The 17,379-nt window shown below is 35.1% G+C and overlaps 1 protein-coding gene across 1 annotated transcript in view; it reads left to right on the top strand.

Moving 5' to 3' along the window:
* The first annotated feature begins 1,598 nt into the window (after window positions 1-1,598).
* LOC126777091 (KH domain-containing, RNA-binding, signal transduction-associated protein 2-like) overlaps window positions 1,599-17,379 on the top strand; it is a 236,632-nt gene continuing 220,851 nt past the window's right edge. Inside the window, exon 1 of the mRNA XM_050499977.1 lies at window positions 1,599-1,744. The gene's annotated coding sequence lies outside the window, so the exon portion shown is untranslated. The remainder of the gene's footprint in view (window positions 1,745-17,379) is intronic.

The raw sequence follows: 17,379 nt of genomic DNA on the forward strand, positions 1-17,379 counted from the left end.
GTAGCAATTAATAAACCAGTATAAGTAACAACATAAATCCTGATAATAAATCCAATAATATTGATTTGTTTGTTTTGTTTTTAAAAGAAATAAAATGTAACATTAATTATCATTTTAAGTTAACGAAGAATTTCTAATTACTAGAATTAATTACGAAGATTTTATTTGAAGATTTCAGTCGAGCAAGTAATACTGAGTTTTAAATTTGATGTGCTTAATTAGTGCGTATACTATACAATATATAATAATTGGTGATGGAGGACAACTTCGTGGGGAAAACATGGTCTTCCCCTGATCCCTCATAGTCAGCTCATATGTGGGTGGCAATCGGGATTGGTTATTACAGGGATCCATGTGCTTTTGAAAGCATCAGACTGTAACCCGAATTCTAAACACCATGCTTGTAAGAAATTTTACTTTTCCGAGTCGGAATTTGAACCCGGAGCTACAAGATCAGTACAAGGTGTGCAGAAAGATAGATATAATTATCACCATTACTGGTAGGGCTTTGTGCAAGCTCGTCTGTTTGGATACAACCCACTCATCAGATATACTAACAGCACTACTTGGTATTGTTGTGTTCCGGTTTGAATGGTAAGTGAGCCAGTGTAATTACAGGCACAAGGGACATAACATCTTAGTTCCCAAAGTTGGTTCCGCATTAGCGATGTAAGCGATGGTTAACATTTCTTACAATTTCAATGGCTTTGGTGACCACTTACTATCAGGAGGACCATATGCACGTCCGCCTACCTATTCTATATAAAAAAAGATTTTGAATTATTATGATATTGAATTAAACATATTGAATGAAATATAAAGCTACCACCGGTTCGGAATGTAGATTCTACCGAGGTAAAGCGGCAAGAAACTCGGTAGCTACCCTTTTCCATCCTTTTAATTACCGAGTCAATCAAATACAATTAAAAATATGAATATCCAGCTTGGAAATCAACAAATACCAACTCCATACTTTTTTATGATTTATATAATATTGAAAGTTAAGTTAAGTTGAGTAATATGTCTTATTTGTCAAAGTTTTTTGTTAGAAGATTAATTATTAATAGGCAAAGTTAAGCGTAACTGTATTTCTTTTTTACGTGTGTATGTCACTGTTTGTTTGTGTGTTTCACTGGCTTCCTGGATGGTTTGGATTGGACCAGGTAACGTTTTAATTAAAAAAAAAATAAAAACTTATTTTCCCAATCAAAGTCGGGTCGAACAGCTAGGTATATATGTATAGGTAGGTATATATGTATTTATTCAGTATGTGTGTATCGAAATTTTACCTCAAAATGGTATTGTACCACGACCACTTATCAAATTAAATAGACTTTACTACAAATAGATTATTAAAAATCTCATCAATTATTACCATAGGTGCTACGAATTTTCCGAACCATGGTAGCGTCGGTAACATTTTCGGAACAAGTATACCATAAATCTCAGATTAATCAAGGAAAAGTATACCTTAAGACATACGTGACATAATATATTTCAGATTATTTATAGTACAGACATGCGCTCTCCTGTAAATTACGAATTTCATGTTCCTGTTTCCTCGCATTTTCAGCGTCAGTCAGTACCCGTCCAACGGTCTCGAGGATCGGACGTCACTGAGGAAAGTAGAATTTTCTGCTCGCGAACGAAACGTGTGATTAATAATTATTTTTTAAGTGAAATCAAGTGTCTTAAGTATATTTCAAGGCCGAAACATCGAGACCGAGAGACGAATTAAATAAAGGTAAGTGGTATCATGGAGAAGACTAAAAAAAAAAGTTATTTTTTTATATAGAATGTAAGAAGTACTCAAAAAGGTTGTTTTCTTTCGCTCTTAAGGGGTAAAAAATCGTTTTAAGAATCTATTAGTTATTTTTCGTAGACAATGAATGTTTATCTACTCAGTTTTTGCGTCAGAGTGCGAAGATTAATTTTTGAAGTTAACATCAAAATAAGAAAATAACATCAAAATTCGTTCAGTGATTTAGACGTGAATTCAAATAAAAACATAGTTACTTTCGCATTATTAATATTAGTATATATAGTCTGAGGAATTTATAACTGTAAAAAAATATTTTTGTAAGATATTATTCGTCAATATTTAAATAATGTTAAAGAAAAATTATATAAGTGCGTATTAGTAATTATTGTTGTGTTAAAAATACAAATATATGTGTAATTCATTTGTGATAATGTTATCCAAACGGATTACCCAGAGATGACGACAAAAAGGGACGTTCAAATATACATATGACGTGACGAAGACTTAACAAAATCAAAAATTGATAATTAAATCGCTAAACCTTTGACCTTCCTAATGACATGAAAACGAACAGTTGAACCACATGTGAAGACGAGGGGAGGTGAAGGAATTAAATTAATAATTACAATTGGTGTTGTTATAAAGGAGTGATAATAAATGTGTGGGTGGCCTGAACAGAACTTTATAAACTACCCAACGAATCATCAAGAGCTTGAAGATTCAATTGCTAAATTTCACAATGCTACCCAGTGATCTGTTGGTCTAGGGGTCTCAAGTATTTCTTTTATTCAACTGGAAAGAGTTCGATCCCGAGTGGAACACAAACAGCTTAAAATTTCAAAACTTTGTTTAACATTTTAATAATTTCATTATATATATATATATATATGTTATTATTTTTTAATTTAATATTTTTAAATGTAATTTTCACATTCAAAATCAATGATATTATTATTACATTGTAAAACATGAGTTCCCATTTTCTAAGGTTAACATGTCCTCATTGCCCCAGTTCGGCGCGAACGTTTAACTCGCATGGGCTTAAAATACATATTGGGCATAAACATAAGGATGTGGCTCGTTTCCCTGTCGGGACCGCTAGCGCGCAGCAGTCCCTTCAACCCGACGACGACGGTATGAGTGCACCATCTCTGGGTTCACAGCCTCCTATCAATGTCCTTGATGGTCTAGCGTCACTCAGGAGATCTGTAAGGGTGCTAAGGCATGTTCCTGAGGGAGTGAGGAACCTAGCGGCCGGTAGACTGTGCGACATTATAAGAAGGTGTATTGAGACCAATGGAACAACAGATTGGTGTACACTGCTCACATTTTCTTATACTGCGCTTAAATTACCACTTCTGCAGGGCTCGGGTAACCTTACGTCCAAAGTGAAGGCCAACATAATATCCTGTGGCGCACCCGATGATGTCGATATAGATGTGTCCTATAGAGCGTCTTCAGTCCAAAAGGCGATTGAGTCAAAGGTGTTTGAGGGTGACTTGATGGGGGCAGTGCGCTTGTTAATGTCTGATGATGCAATAGCACCGCCTGGTCCCGAAACTCTAGCTTCCTTGAGGTCCAAACATCCATCCCCATCGCGTCCATTAGCTTTTCCTCTGGCGCCGGATCGATCCATTCAAATCTTAAAAGTCAAAAAGGAAGACGTAGTCCAGGCTCTAGGCAGTTTTCATAATGGTTCAGCGGGCGGTTTGGATGGTATTCGTCCAGTTCATTTAAAAGAGCTGATCACGAATTCTGCAGGGGACAACGGGCAACGTTTGCTTGAATCTTTGGTTGATTTGTGTAACTTCCTTCTTAGTGGGCAATTAAATCCGGAAGTTTGTCCATATATGTACGGGGCGAGTCTGTGCGCGCTGTCAAAAAAAGATGGGGGCATTAGACCAATTGCAGTGGGGAGCATCTTTCGTCGTTTAGTGGCTAAGCTAGGGTGTCGTGCTATTAGAGAGGATATATCCAAATACCTCCACCAGCACCAGGGGTTCGGAACCCAAATGGGGTGTGAGGGAGCAATACACGCAACACGTACATTTGTAACAGAGCCAGGGAACGCAGATTGTGTAGTGATAAAATTAGATCTTAAGAACGCGTTCAACTCAGTGGAAAGGGACGCACTCCTTGATGAGGTCAGTAGAAACATTCCTTCTCTTTATCCATTTCTTCAACCGGTCTATCAGTTCCCTTCTAAGCTCTTCTTCGAGAATTCCCTAATACTTTCCCAAGTTGGTGCACAGCAGGGGGATCCGCTTGGACCACTTACTTTCAGCCTTGCAATCCATAAGGCAATCTTATCCTTAAAATCTCCTCTTAATATATGGTACCTAGATGATGGCACCATAGGGGGAAAGCCAGAAGACGTGAGGCAAGATATCCTTACTTTGATTCCCCTCTTTAAAGACTTAGGGTTAGAGATTAACTCGGATAAGTGCGAGTTTTTTCAATGTGGAGCCAGCCCCTTTAACAAATTCTCCCTTTTCTCATCCATTCTACCTGGCCTCAAGGAGCGAAGTGGGAGACGCTCTTCCCGAATGCACCCCTTCCTAGATTTCCAGAAAGGCAGCGTTCTTGGGACGATGTGGGGTACAAGTCTGAGCTCGACCGACTTGTCAGTGCGGCTGGGGGAGCGGATTTGGCCAGACTCTGAGCGGTGTCGAGGGCGGAGTCTGGAGCTTGGTTGCAGGCTTTGCCTTCCCCCTACTTTGGGACTCTTCTCGACAGTGACTCTTTGCGTGTGGCTGTGGCTCTCCGCCTTGGCTGCGATGTTTGTCAACCACACCGATGCATCTGCGGATCTATGGTGGGTGCCAACGGTCATCACGCATTGAGTTGCGAATGATGCTCGGGGAGATTTCCCCGACACCACGCTCTAAACGATATTGTCCGGAGGGCCTTGGTTTCGGCGAATGTCCCATGCGTCCTGGAACCACCAGGTCTCAGTCGCTCCGATGGCAAGAGACCGGATGGCTTGACACTGGTCCCATGGCAAAGGGGAAGAAGTTTGATATGGGATGCTACCTGTGTCAATACCTTCGCGGCCTCTCACCTGGCCCACACAACACGGACAGCTGGGGCGGCTGCTGAGAGTGCAGCAGCGAGGAAACGGGAGAAGTATGCCCCCTTATTTAAAAATTATTTATTTGTGCCACTAGCGGTTGAGACGTCGGGATGTTGGTGTTCGGATGCCCTCAGTTTAATAAGGGAAATTGGCTGTCGCCTTAGAGAGAGGGGATTTGACAGTCGCTCCGGGTCACACTTGGCACAAAGGTTGTCCATTGCCATACAACGCGGAAATGCGGCCTGCATTATGGGCAGCTTTGCGTCGGGTGGGAATCGGGAGGGCCTATTTTAAAATTTGACTAAAATAATAAAAATTAATAATGTAAATTTAAATCAAATCCTATGTAATGATCATGATTTCTGTAATATAATAATGTATTTGTTGTAATATTTATATACATAATGTAATATATATATACATAATCATTCGTTTTGATTTATGTATTTTGTTGCTTATTACGTTAAGCGAATTAATTATTAAACAATTATATGTAATTTATAAAATTTATACATCTATACTCTAATATGGTTATTTGAAAGCTATCAGCCATTTTAGTAGTTTAAATATTATATGCGTATGTTTCAAATCCGCATTATTAACGTTATAATTGTAGATTTTTAAGGATTTTCGTCATTAACTGAAGTCCACGCTGGTTAGGTTATGGGTTTTCTAGCTTTTACACAGCGAAGGATATTCAATAAAGCAACATTCAGATTGGTTCATTTACTCTGCGTAAATGACCGTCGTGTTTTTAGGGGTCGTTGACCCCGGAATTTTGATTTCACCGTTATTTTTATCTTTGCCTATTAATAAATCTCATGATAAATTGATAATTATAATCATTAAGGGTAATTCGATAAAAGAGTACGTATATAAAGATGGAGTGACGAAAAGCGTGGACTGATTTTATGTTGATTTTCATACAGGATATATAATTGCACTTATGTATTTTTGAAAACTTGGTCGTAGTGCAAAACTGATCTTAATTAAATAAGAGGAAAAAAAAATTACTAAACACTAATTTATCGATGTAAAAAGTATTTAATGGTTCAGGAATAGAAAAAGGATGTAGAGCGATGTAGTTCTTTTATGATTGTATTACATTTCCAGTTTTAAAGCGTTTCGCACGTTTTGCGGTCAGTTTCTAACTGGAGTTTAAAAGTTTTTTAAAAATAAACGTAACTCGGAATTTATTTTTCCAAGAAATATACAGTGAAGTTTTTCAAGATTTATGACAATAGCGGTACCCGAAAAGTCACTAACTCGAGGGTTTGAAATCTTTAACTACGTAGTAAGTTTCTTGCCGGTTCTTATCGTTGGAATCTACATTTCCTACGCTCATAATAGCCTACTTGAATGAAGAATATTTTGACTTTTCATTTAAAGTCTTGAAACATACATGTTGGAATAAAAACTTAGTGAACATAGTTTCTTCTTTCTCGCTGACTTTTATTTTAAATTACTTGTCAAATTGTCGAAAATACAATGGGACAGGTAGTATCAGGCTCTTTTGTAACATAACTCCCTCCCCAACGGAGCCGGGTACCTTTCTGAATGTTTCCACTGTGGCAAAAAGTCTGTAATGGCTATGGCTGTACCTTGACAGCTATTTGAAGTATACTCACTCGTTTTTATGTTAATAAAACAGATGACGTGAACTTTAGTTCCGCCCGTAACAGCCTTTGAATTCCCAGTGCTGGGCTAAAGGCCTCTCCCTTTTTGAGGAGAAGGTTTGGAGCTTGTTCCGCCACGCTGCTCTAGTGTGGATTGGTAGAATACACATGTGGTAGAATTTCAGTGACATTAGACACATGCAGGTTTCTTCACGATGTTTTCCTTCACCGTAAAGCACGAGATGAATTATAATCACAAATTTAGCTCATGTAAATTCAGTGGTGCTTGCCCGAGCTTGAACCTACGATCATCGGTTAAGATTCACGATTGAATTTTAGTTGACAATTTGAAATATTTTCACAACGGGCAATATTAACAAATCTATATTCTGAAATAAAAATTGATATTCGACGATGAATTCAGTCGATAAAGTTGACGCTTATAATGCGTTCTGTAATCATCAAATTATCATTATACTGAATATCACACGTTAACATAAAAGCCGAATTTCGACAATCAATAAGGCTTTATTTTATAGCTACCATATTTATATGGCACTAGCTATGCGTCCAGGTTTTGCACGGGTCATATAATGGTCTTCATAAAATTGTATCGTAATACGTATAACTGTACTGGTTTACGCCCACGCAAGTGCGACTGGTAACTTATACCCGTCAGCATGTTTTTTTTGGATTCTTCAACAATAATATTTCAGCCAGTGTACATATATAGTACTCAAATACCATAGTATTTTACCAACTGGTGGTAGGGCTTTGTGCAACTCGTCTGGGTAGGTACCACCAACTCATCAGATATTCTACCGCAAAACAGCAGTACCTGGTACTATTGTGTTCCGGTTTGAAGGGTAAGTGATCCAGTGTAATTACAGGTACAGGTAGGTAATATTAATTTATTAATAATAACATGTTAATTCCCAAGGTTGATTTTTTTGGAACATTTCTTACAAAGCCAATGTCTATGAGCGTTGGTGACCACTTACTATTAGGTGACCCATATGCTCGTCCACCTACCTTTACTATAAAAAAATAAAAATAAAACATAGAGGTAAAATTTTGAAAAGTCATTCCGCAAGGCTCATTCTACTTCTACAATATATCTTTGAAATTGGATACGTTGTGAAAATGTAATAACGTTTTACAGACAGGCATAATATCGAATTTATAATATTAATATAGAAAGGTGAATTGCGTAAAAAGTAAGTTTTCGTAAATATCCAATAGCAATATAACTTTATTGCAGATCTTAACAATTCATATGATGTTAGTAATAAATAGCAAATAACTTCCGAACTACGTTAGTACTTGTAAAGTATATAAATGAATTTGCTACACGTGGCTTCGCCTTCGTGGGGGGACAAACATGTCAGGTAATTATTGTTCTTTTTTTGTATCCTGATAACGAGTCTACAAAATTTCATAATGTAGATAATGAACGCATACCAAACAAAGAAATCGAATTTCGCATTAATAAAAAGTGTTGCTCATTTTATAAAGGAATTTGTTTTTTTATCGTATACTAAGCAGAATACTGTTTGGGCTTGCGTTATAAACGCAGATCGTTTTCGTAAAGCCTCCCCTCTTAGCAGAGGCTCATTCCACTACACTGCTCTTAAATAGGTTGGTATACACATGTGGCAAATTTCAAGGATTTCTAATTATATTTTCACACACAGTCGAGTACGAAATTTATATAAATAAATATGATTGTTTGTATAATACAGTCATCTGTTTGTGGTGAAACTTTGGTGGGTTATTCTGCGTAAGCCACAGAAAATACCAAAAACAAACTATTTTTTTCTTAGTCTGTTCTTCCTACAATATTAAAGTTTTTTGAAACTTATTTTTATACGCGCAAAGCCAGGTTTGGTAGCGAGTATATTATAAATATGAATTAATCTAATAATAATGCAGGGATGCTTGCCTGAATTCCCAAGAATTTTGATGGTCCGCGTGTTATAGAATAGGCGAAAACGTATGTGATCTTTAATATTGATTTTTATAAAGTTTTTTACGAGCAGTTATTTTTAGTCGGTGCATAAATATCGAAAGAAAGTTTTGGGCAACTTCTGTATTGATTTGATTTCACGGCTTAAATTCGATATTTATAACCTGTAGAGTTAAGTGTTATGAAATTTTGTATGTCGACTTACGATGATACGCTATTTTGATTTCGTCTGTGTATGCTTTAAATGCTATAATTAATACAGTCAATGTCGCATATCACTTTCTGACGTCACGATCATTGAGTTTGTTAATACAGACTGAAACCTTCGGATAATTCGAAGGAATAAAAAATTACCGTCTGTTGGTTATATAGTTTAATTTACAATGACGCGCACCATTCTTTTTTTTCAATTGCTACAGTGCAAGTGTTCAATGAAAGCTGAAATATTAGGGCCTCTTTGAGAATTGAATTTACTATACAACCCGCTGCCGATAGATGAAGCTGATTCAATATATCATATTCTTGAATCGCGTAGGCTAGATATTCTCCGGGTCAGCGACCTTACATCAAACCACTAGACCAACGAGTAGTTAAAAAATATGCTATAAGCGATAGAGTTTTAATTTTTATTTGTATATATGTACTTATTTTAGTCGTCAATGTAAGTAATTCTTTTCTAAATAAATATACAATTAGTACGTTTTTCGCTTCGGTATAAAACTATCGCATTCAAGTTTTTTCATATACCAAAAGTTGCGAGCCAATAAACAAAGTTGACGAGAAATCCGCTGAGTCACTTTCGCCGGTTCTTCTGAGAGTTACGGTGTTGTCTTTTCTGAACCGGTACTAGTCCTTTCTTTGGCTGACAATTAGAAATACTTCTTTATTAAAAAAAGATCAGATCTTGTTAATTATATTCAATTTTTTTGTATCTTTTTTTATTTTTCTTATTTCAAGAGTAGACAGTACAGTAACAGGCTGTTAATGTTCCACTGCTGGGCTAAGGCCTCATTTCCCTTTTGAGGAGAAGGTTTGGAGCTTATTCCACCACGCTGCTCCAATGCGGGTTGGTAGAATTTCATGAGTAATTTAAGTTATATTATAATTAGAAATTTAATTTCATTGCCAAGGTTAGTCGTTGGTCTACCTAGCTTAGATATAGTTCTAGAGAACCAAGGTTCGAATACCTTGTACATATTTTCACGACTCTATTTCAAACGTTTTTGACATTATTTAAAGGGTACACAAACGTTACATCAATTAGTTATGATTTAGTTAGAATGAAACCAAAATGAATTGCTTTAAACCTTTCTCTAATATTATTAAATATCACGTTTCACTTCAAAGTCAAACACTGACTACAAGGTACTTTATAAAATATGAATCAAGATTCAAATCAACTAGCGAATTCGTTTAACTGATAAATTAATTAATTCAGACGTAATATTTAAGCTTGGTTTGGTTTTGAAAATCGGCTCAGTTCCTTCGAATCTATTGCGGTATTGTTATATTAATATTTAATATCTTCATTTAACTATATACCAAATATATCGGTTACAATTTTTTTAACCCTCTTGTATACCTGCATATATGTATATATACTGCCTCGTTTATTTAGTGGCTTCCTGAAGGAGAATTCAGAGGTTCTGGATTCAAATCGGGTTGGTCTAGTAGAAAGTTTTTTGTCTTTTCTGTTGAGAAATTTTCAGTAGCATCCCGGAGTCTGGACGTTGGCATTGCTTAAACTCTGCTTCGGAAAGCACTCAAAGGTTGCGCCTGAGCTCATTCCGGTATTCCGTAACGGACTCTCATCGGATTATGCAAATTATGAGAGGGACAGAATAGAGAGAAGAAGAGATAGAGAGAGAGAATAGCAATTAGCTATTCTTTAAGGTGGTCACCGTGATTGTGGAATCAGGATTTAATTTATATATATTTGTGCATGTTACACACATCCATAGTTGACAGTGTATTGATGCTGTAAGAAAAAAATATTTATTTTTTTAGCGATTATGCTTGAAGATATACAATCATTTTGCTTCCAAAATAATTTAAAAAAAAAACAAGTCGAACTGTTTTTTTCTACGTACGAAAGAACCCAAATTAATCCATTCGGGTCTAGTAAACATTTCGACTATTTAATTCTTTACCTAATTAGAATGTGTTTGCTAGATTTCATATTTCTAAAACAGCGGAAAGTAATCAAGAGCTAATTATGTCAGAAGTTTGAAGTTTAATTCGCAATTTTGTCAGCGTCAAATGTTAAAATATAAATCCAAGCGACGCACACTATTTAAATCTTCATATTCTATATATATATATATGCTTGACTACCTCATTGGTCTAGTGGCTTGATGTAAGGCCGCAGACCCGGTCCTAGGTTCAATTCCCAGGTCGGACCAATAAAAAGTTATTGGGTTTTTCTGTCAGAAAATTCTCAGTAGCAGCCTGGAGTCTGGAAGTTAGAAGTGTGTACACTCCCGTGCCTCGGAGAGCACGTAAAGCCATTGGTCCTGCGCCTGTACTATTTCCGGTTGTGTCGGATTGCCGTCCCATAGGATTATCAGAGTTAGTGAATAGAGAGTGCACCTGTGTTTGCGCACAATTGTGCACTATAATATCTCCTGCGCAATTGGATAATCTCTCTTGAGATGGGCCGCCGTGGCTGAAATCGGTCTGGAGGACTTTATTATTATTACATTTGCTTACTAATATTATAAATGCAAAAGTAAGTTTGTTCATGTTTTTGTTTGTTACGCTTTGACGTCTTAACTTAATCGATTATAATTACATTTTGCACATGAGTTTTCAAAGTTACAAAAATGATCATAGACTACCTAACATCTCTATGACCACAGGCAAAGCTCCCGCTCCCCTAAACAACAACAATGTTACTTATTTATTTATTATTTATTATTATTTGGATAACCAACAAAAGAAAACATTATTACATTCATTTCATTATCAAACTATTAACAATAACTTAAATGTCCTTTTAATTATAGGCTATCACATCATGCAAAATATAATAATTGTAGTATATCAAGATTTAAATTAAAAAACAATAATAATAAATTCAATAAAACATTACATAATAATCAATGGCATTGACATAACTAATAACATTATTACAGAAAATACAATTTAACATTTCAATATAACACAAAGTTTTAAAATATCACAAAATTAAATTTAAAAAAAATATTTTATTTTATTATAGTTATTTTAAAAAAAAAATGCATTATGTGTAATACTAAAATTAATCAAGAAGAAAATATATATTATATGTACATATATGAATATTCATAAATGTCTATAAAAAATATCATTAATTAATTCATGACAAACAGATCCAAGTTTAATTTAAATTATAATTTCAATAGTGCATGCATTATTAATGTGTTATTTTAAAAAGGCCAAAATTTTTTGCCTAAATTGTACCAACTTGTCGTGGCATATGTCTAAATCATTTATTTCTTTAGAAGTGTTATTATATAACGTCGCCATTCTGGGTATTGGTGAGTTTTTACCTAAATGAGTCCTATACGTTGCAACTTGAAATAGTTTAGAAGGATAACAAGGAACTCTTGATGGGATTCGAAATAAAAATCTATTCAAGAGATCTGGACAATCAATTTTGTTGTTTAAAAGTTTGTAAAGAAACATTAATGATAAGATTTTTCTTCTGTTTTCAAGACTGCAAACGCTAAAGTAGTTTAACCTCTCATTATAATCTTTAAGGTTTAGTTTAAATCTAAATGATATTTGCCGCAAGAAACGCTTTTGAATATTTTCAATCCTTGTGATATGAATTTTTTTATAAGGTGGCCAGATGTTATTACAGTATTCTAGTTTACTACGCACAAGACTTAAAGACCATAAAAACGGTTTCAGTTTTCTTGAAGTGTTTAGTGCAGCGCATAACAAAACCAAGAGATCTGTTTGCTAATTCTAAACTTCGATCGATGTGGGGGATAAAACTAAGACGACTATCCATGATGACACCGAGGTCTCTAATACTATTAGTTTCAAATAATTCACTTCCATCTATATAATATTTGGATGGAAAAATATTATTTTTAAGCGTAAATTTTATATGGACACATTTCTCAATGTTAAGATACATTTTGTTTCTACTACACCATTCAGTCAATCTGTTAAGGTCCTCCTGCAGAAGATTCTGATCCCTCACTTCAGTGTGTTGGTCAATATTTGTAGAATTTCATTTGATAGTCACTTTTATTTCACAAAGCAAGAGATGAATTAGAAACACAAATTAAGCTAACGAAATCTCAGCGGTGCTTTTCTGGATTGGAACCTGAATTCATTCTTTAGGATTCAAATGTTCTTGCTATTAAACCACCCGGGCTTATTTGCTAACTATATACGTAAAATGCGTCAATTTAAAAAAAAAATATGGTGCATTATTTAAGCAATTGTATTTTTCTAAAGGTATAAATTATATATAATTATGTTAGCGCTTGCTTTTTAAATAATTTAACATATTTCAGAATTTATGTATTTACTACTATAGCACCATATTCCGGTTTTTTTTATGTTAACCATAGCTTACATCGCCAATGCGCCACCAACTTTGGGAACTAAGATGTTATGTCCCTTGTGCCTGTAATTACACTGGCTCACTCACCCTTCAAATCTGAACACAACAATACCAAGGACTTTTATAGAATATTTGATGTGTGGGTGGTACCTACCTAGACGAGCTTTGCACAACTTAGTGATATAATCAAATTTATATTTAGAATAATGAGTCGATTGGTTCAATTCTCCGTCCAATCTTATTAGATGGGTTCGTGCCTGTAACGGTTTTGCCACTATACTATAAAATCGTATCGTAGTAATTAAATCTATTTGCTTTTTTTTACTTTAGACGGTTTTTATGAAATCCATTTGGTTCATTCATTCTAGATGGCGCTGTTCATTAACGTCCTATACCTTTCAAGCGATCGTTATGGCAATTGGTATACAGACTATCACTAAAAAAACGGGGCAATCTTACTTATAAATGTTGCCTCGCGGTAGCTTAGCTAAAGGATTTTGCTCTTTCTATCATCATTGATTTCACATTTGAAAGAAGAAGATACAGAATTGTTTAACAGATCACACTATAAACATCATTTATAAGTAAGGCCGTTATTGTTTTGATTTAAATAAATAATTAAATCTTTCATGAATTTCCGTTTAACCTAAAAGTTTATTGGTTAAAACGGGATTATTTTTTGTTTATATATTTTAAATAGTTTACACAAATCAGATTAAAATATTACTCGTAATGATTACAGAAATGTCAAAGCAAAACTGAACATCCACCAGGTTTAAAATACTTTGTTCTGAATATAATCAATAATTTAAAAAGCTACAACAGGATTTTTAAATGAAAGAAAGAAGCCGAGATGGCCTAGTGGTTATAACGCGTGAATCTTAACCGATGATCGTGGGTTCAAACCCGGGCAAACACCATTGAATTTTCATGTGCTTAATTTGTGATTATAATTCATCTCGTGCTTTACGGTGAAGGAAAACATCGTGAGGAGACCTGCATGTGTCTAATTTCATTGAAGTTGTCACATATGTATTCTACCAACCCGCATTGGAGCAGCGTGGTGGAAGACATTGGACAGCGTGGTGGGACATTCACAGGTTGTAACTAGGATTTTTAAAAGTATTTCATGAATATAAATATAAAATACCTACCTATATAAGCTACCCATCCTTCGTACGAGTGGAATAAGGGTCTACATCAAACAATAATATTTTAATATAAATAACTCTATTGGCTTAACGACGAACGCTAGTAAAAATGAGATTTTTTCGACATCTTCAGCAATCATAGTCATAATTCAGTCAAATTATACAAAACCATACTGCATTATACATCTAAACCTTTCTCCTTTCAAAAATTCTTTCGGTTGTTTTTGAATTTATCACGTTCACACAGACGCGGCGGGACGACTTTGTTTTATAATATACGGTGATGTTATTGAAAGAAAATTAATAGGTAACTTGTAAACGGAACCATTTTAATTTAATTTTTATTTGTCATATTATTGCAATTTTATTTGACATTGCGTTAACTTTGTAGGTCATGGAAGTGTTATAAATAAAAGAAAATATATAGACTCATTAAGTTTCTTTATTGTTTTTTTTTTATTACAGTATATTTGATACTTTGACTGCCTTGGTGGTGTAGTGGCTAGCTTTATATACTGGAGATTTGGCCCTACGTTCAAATCGGAGGCCTTGTCAAAATGTCATTGGGTTTTTCTGTCGAGAAAATTTTCATAGTTTGGTGTTTAACACTTATGTGCTGCAAGAAGCACATAAGCCGTTAGCCAAATAAAGAAAAAAATTAACAATTCGTACATGTGCTTCTATTTGTGGGCAGGGCTTTGTGCAAGCTCGTCTGGGTAGGTACCACCCACTCATCAGATATTTTACTGCAAAGTAGTTGTACTTGGAATTGTTGTTCTGGTTTGAGTATAGTGAACTATTATTCACCCACGTGTTAGGGGAAGAGAGGGGAGGTATTAAATAAAAAAGTAACCTATATCCGTCCTTGTGACTTAAGCTTGCTTCCTACAAAATTTTATCAAAATCAGTTCAGTGATTTAGCCTTAAAAGCGTAACATACAGAGTAACTTTCGCATTTATATTAGTATAGATATTAGTATAGATGCTGTGATTACAAAATTATACGAATGCTCGGGAACTTCCTATAACCTATAACAACGCTATATAATAATACAGCAATTTTCTTTTATGATAGCATTAGGTTGAGGGGTTTCTTATGTGGATTTTGCTATTAGGGTTAAAAGACCTTATAGCGTACGTTAATATAAAGGACATGTTGGAAATTGTTATATAATTTGATTGATAATATAGTCTGATGTAATGAGATGTTAAGAACAAAAGCTTAGAAGAACATATATATATGTCGTCGATTACGACTAATTAGTAACTCGGTTGATTTTATTGTAACGGTGGGGTGTGAACGCAGTGACGTTATTAGTCACGTGATCGGAATCGTTTGGAGGGGTAACTGTCACATTTTAATGGTTAGAGAGCGGTGAGTCGGTGAGTCGGTATATGTAAGTTCATATATGTACTGATATATATATATATCAGTACATATTATAACAAAGTCGCCGCGTCTGTGCGATAAATTTAAAAGCAAACGGTTTTCATATGGTTTTCTAGTCGTGTCGATTGTGCTACTCGTGTACGTAGCTCGATGTTCAGCATTATATTACAGAGAAGTGGTTTAAGCTTGAAGAATGTATTTTGAGCTTATACTATGTGAAGCCTTATCTCAAGACTGTTATCCCCAGACTCATCAACCAAGCATCCCAAAGAATTTGTATTTGCTAACTCTTTGTGAAACATTATAAAATATTGTTCTCTAAAAAATTCTTGGCTTTTCATTTATCTATTATTTACTTTCGAACGTTTGAAACGAAACTTCTTAACATATATATACCGTCGAAAAGGTAATCCTCATTTTTTTAGTTGGTTAAAAAGCATTATTGGCAATTTCCGCAGTTGGCCAAATATTAATGCGGTATCAACCGACAGTTTAAGGGAGAGGGGTGTTGATGCCTTTCATATAAAAGCCCGGCAAACTATTTAGTAATTGGATAGCCGTGACTAGGCTGAAATGCTGGCTCTGTCCGCTTCAGCCTTTTCTATTTATATAGATAATATATAAAGTAGGTCACTTGCTTTTTAGGTAAAGAGGATAAAAGGGGGTTACACATGTAGTTAGTAAATGTAGTGTTGTTGAAATTTTAAGGGTGTTGCGTAAAACTTGTTTTTAAAGACATCATGTGAACTTTGTCCGAAGTCACGGTGTGATACAATTTTCTCTATTGTACACAAAAACATATAAACCTTCTTGTTAAAAATATAAAACAAATGGACTTTACATATATAAGTCTCCCCGTGTAGCTTCGAGCCTATCACAGCAAAATTTAGGGGATACTGGTGGTAGTCGTACTCGCTCTGAACCCACATATAAAAACTCAAACATGACTCCATACAGTAATAGCCTGTAAATGTCCCACTGCTGGGCTAAGGCCTCCTCTCCCTTTTTGAGGAGAAGGTTTGGAGCTTATTTCCAACACGCTGCTCCAATGCGGGTTGGTGGAATACACATGTGGCAGATTTTCGATGAAATTAGACACATGCAGGTTTCCTTACGTTGTTTTCCTTCACCGAAAAGCACGAGATGAATTATAAACAGAAATTAAGCACATGAAAATTCAGAGGTGCTTGCCCGGGTGTGATCCCACGTTCATCGGTTAAGATTTACGCATTCTTATCACTGGGCCAAATAGACTTCATGAGTGAGTCCATAGTACCAAAATAATTACGTAATTTAATTCGTATACATCGTAAGTTCATATAAAGAATAAAGCCATTTGAAGTCCTATAGACTTCTACCATCAAAAGCGTAATGAATCGCTTCTTGAACATAATATCTAGCCAGTTTGTGTTTATAGTTGAATTAAAAAAAAAACTTAATTCTTTTATAATAATAAAGATTTAAGACGTTTTTCGAAATTCGTTTAAAAAAGCATTTTTCAGTTTGTTTTCGTAAACTTCGAAAGTGCTTTCAGGACTGGCCCGTAAGTTCCGTGAGTCTTAGATAATTAATTTAAATCTTGCCGTCTGTCACACTTTACTTTACTTGAGGCGTTTTCTCAAAGAAGTAATAAATGTTCTTTTTATACTTTTTCTTGTATTACACGAACGGTCGAGAAATTGAACGAATAGAATAGTTTAGCGTTACGTTTTTCAGTTTTTGCAATTTGAAAGTCACTTGGTGGTAGGGCTTGCAGATCCGTCTGGGTAGGTACCATCCACTCATCAGATATTCTACCGCCAAACAGGTCTGAAGGTTAAGTGAGCCAGTGTAATTAAAGGCACAAGGGACATAAAATCT

The sequence above is a fragment of the Nymphalis io genome, chromosome 22 (genome assembly GCF_905147045.1).
Source record: "Nymphalis io chromosome 22, ilAglIoxx1.1, whole genome shotgun sequence".
Lineage (NCBI taxonomy): Eukaryota > Metazoa > Arthropoda > Insecta > Lepidoptera > Nymphalidae > Nymphalis > Nymphalis io.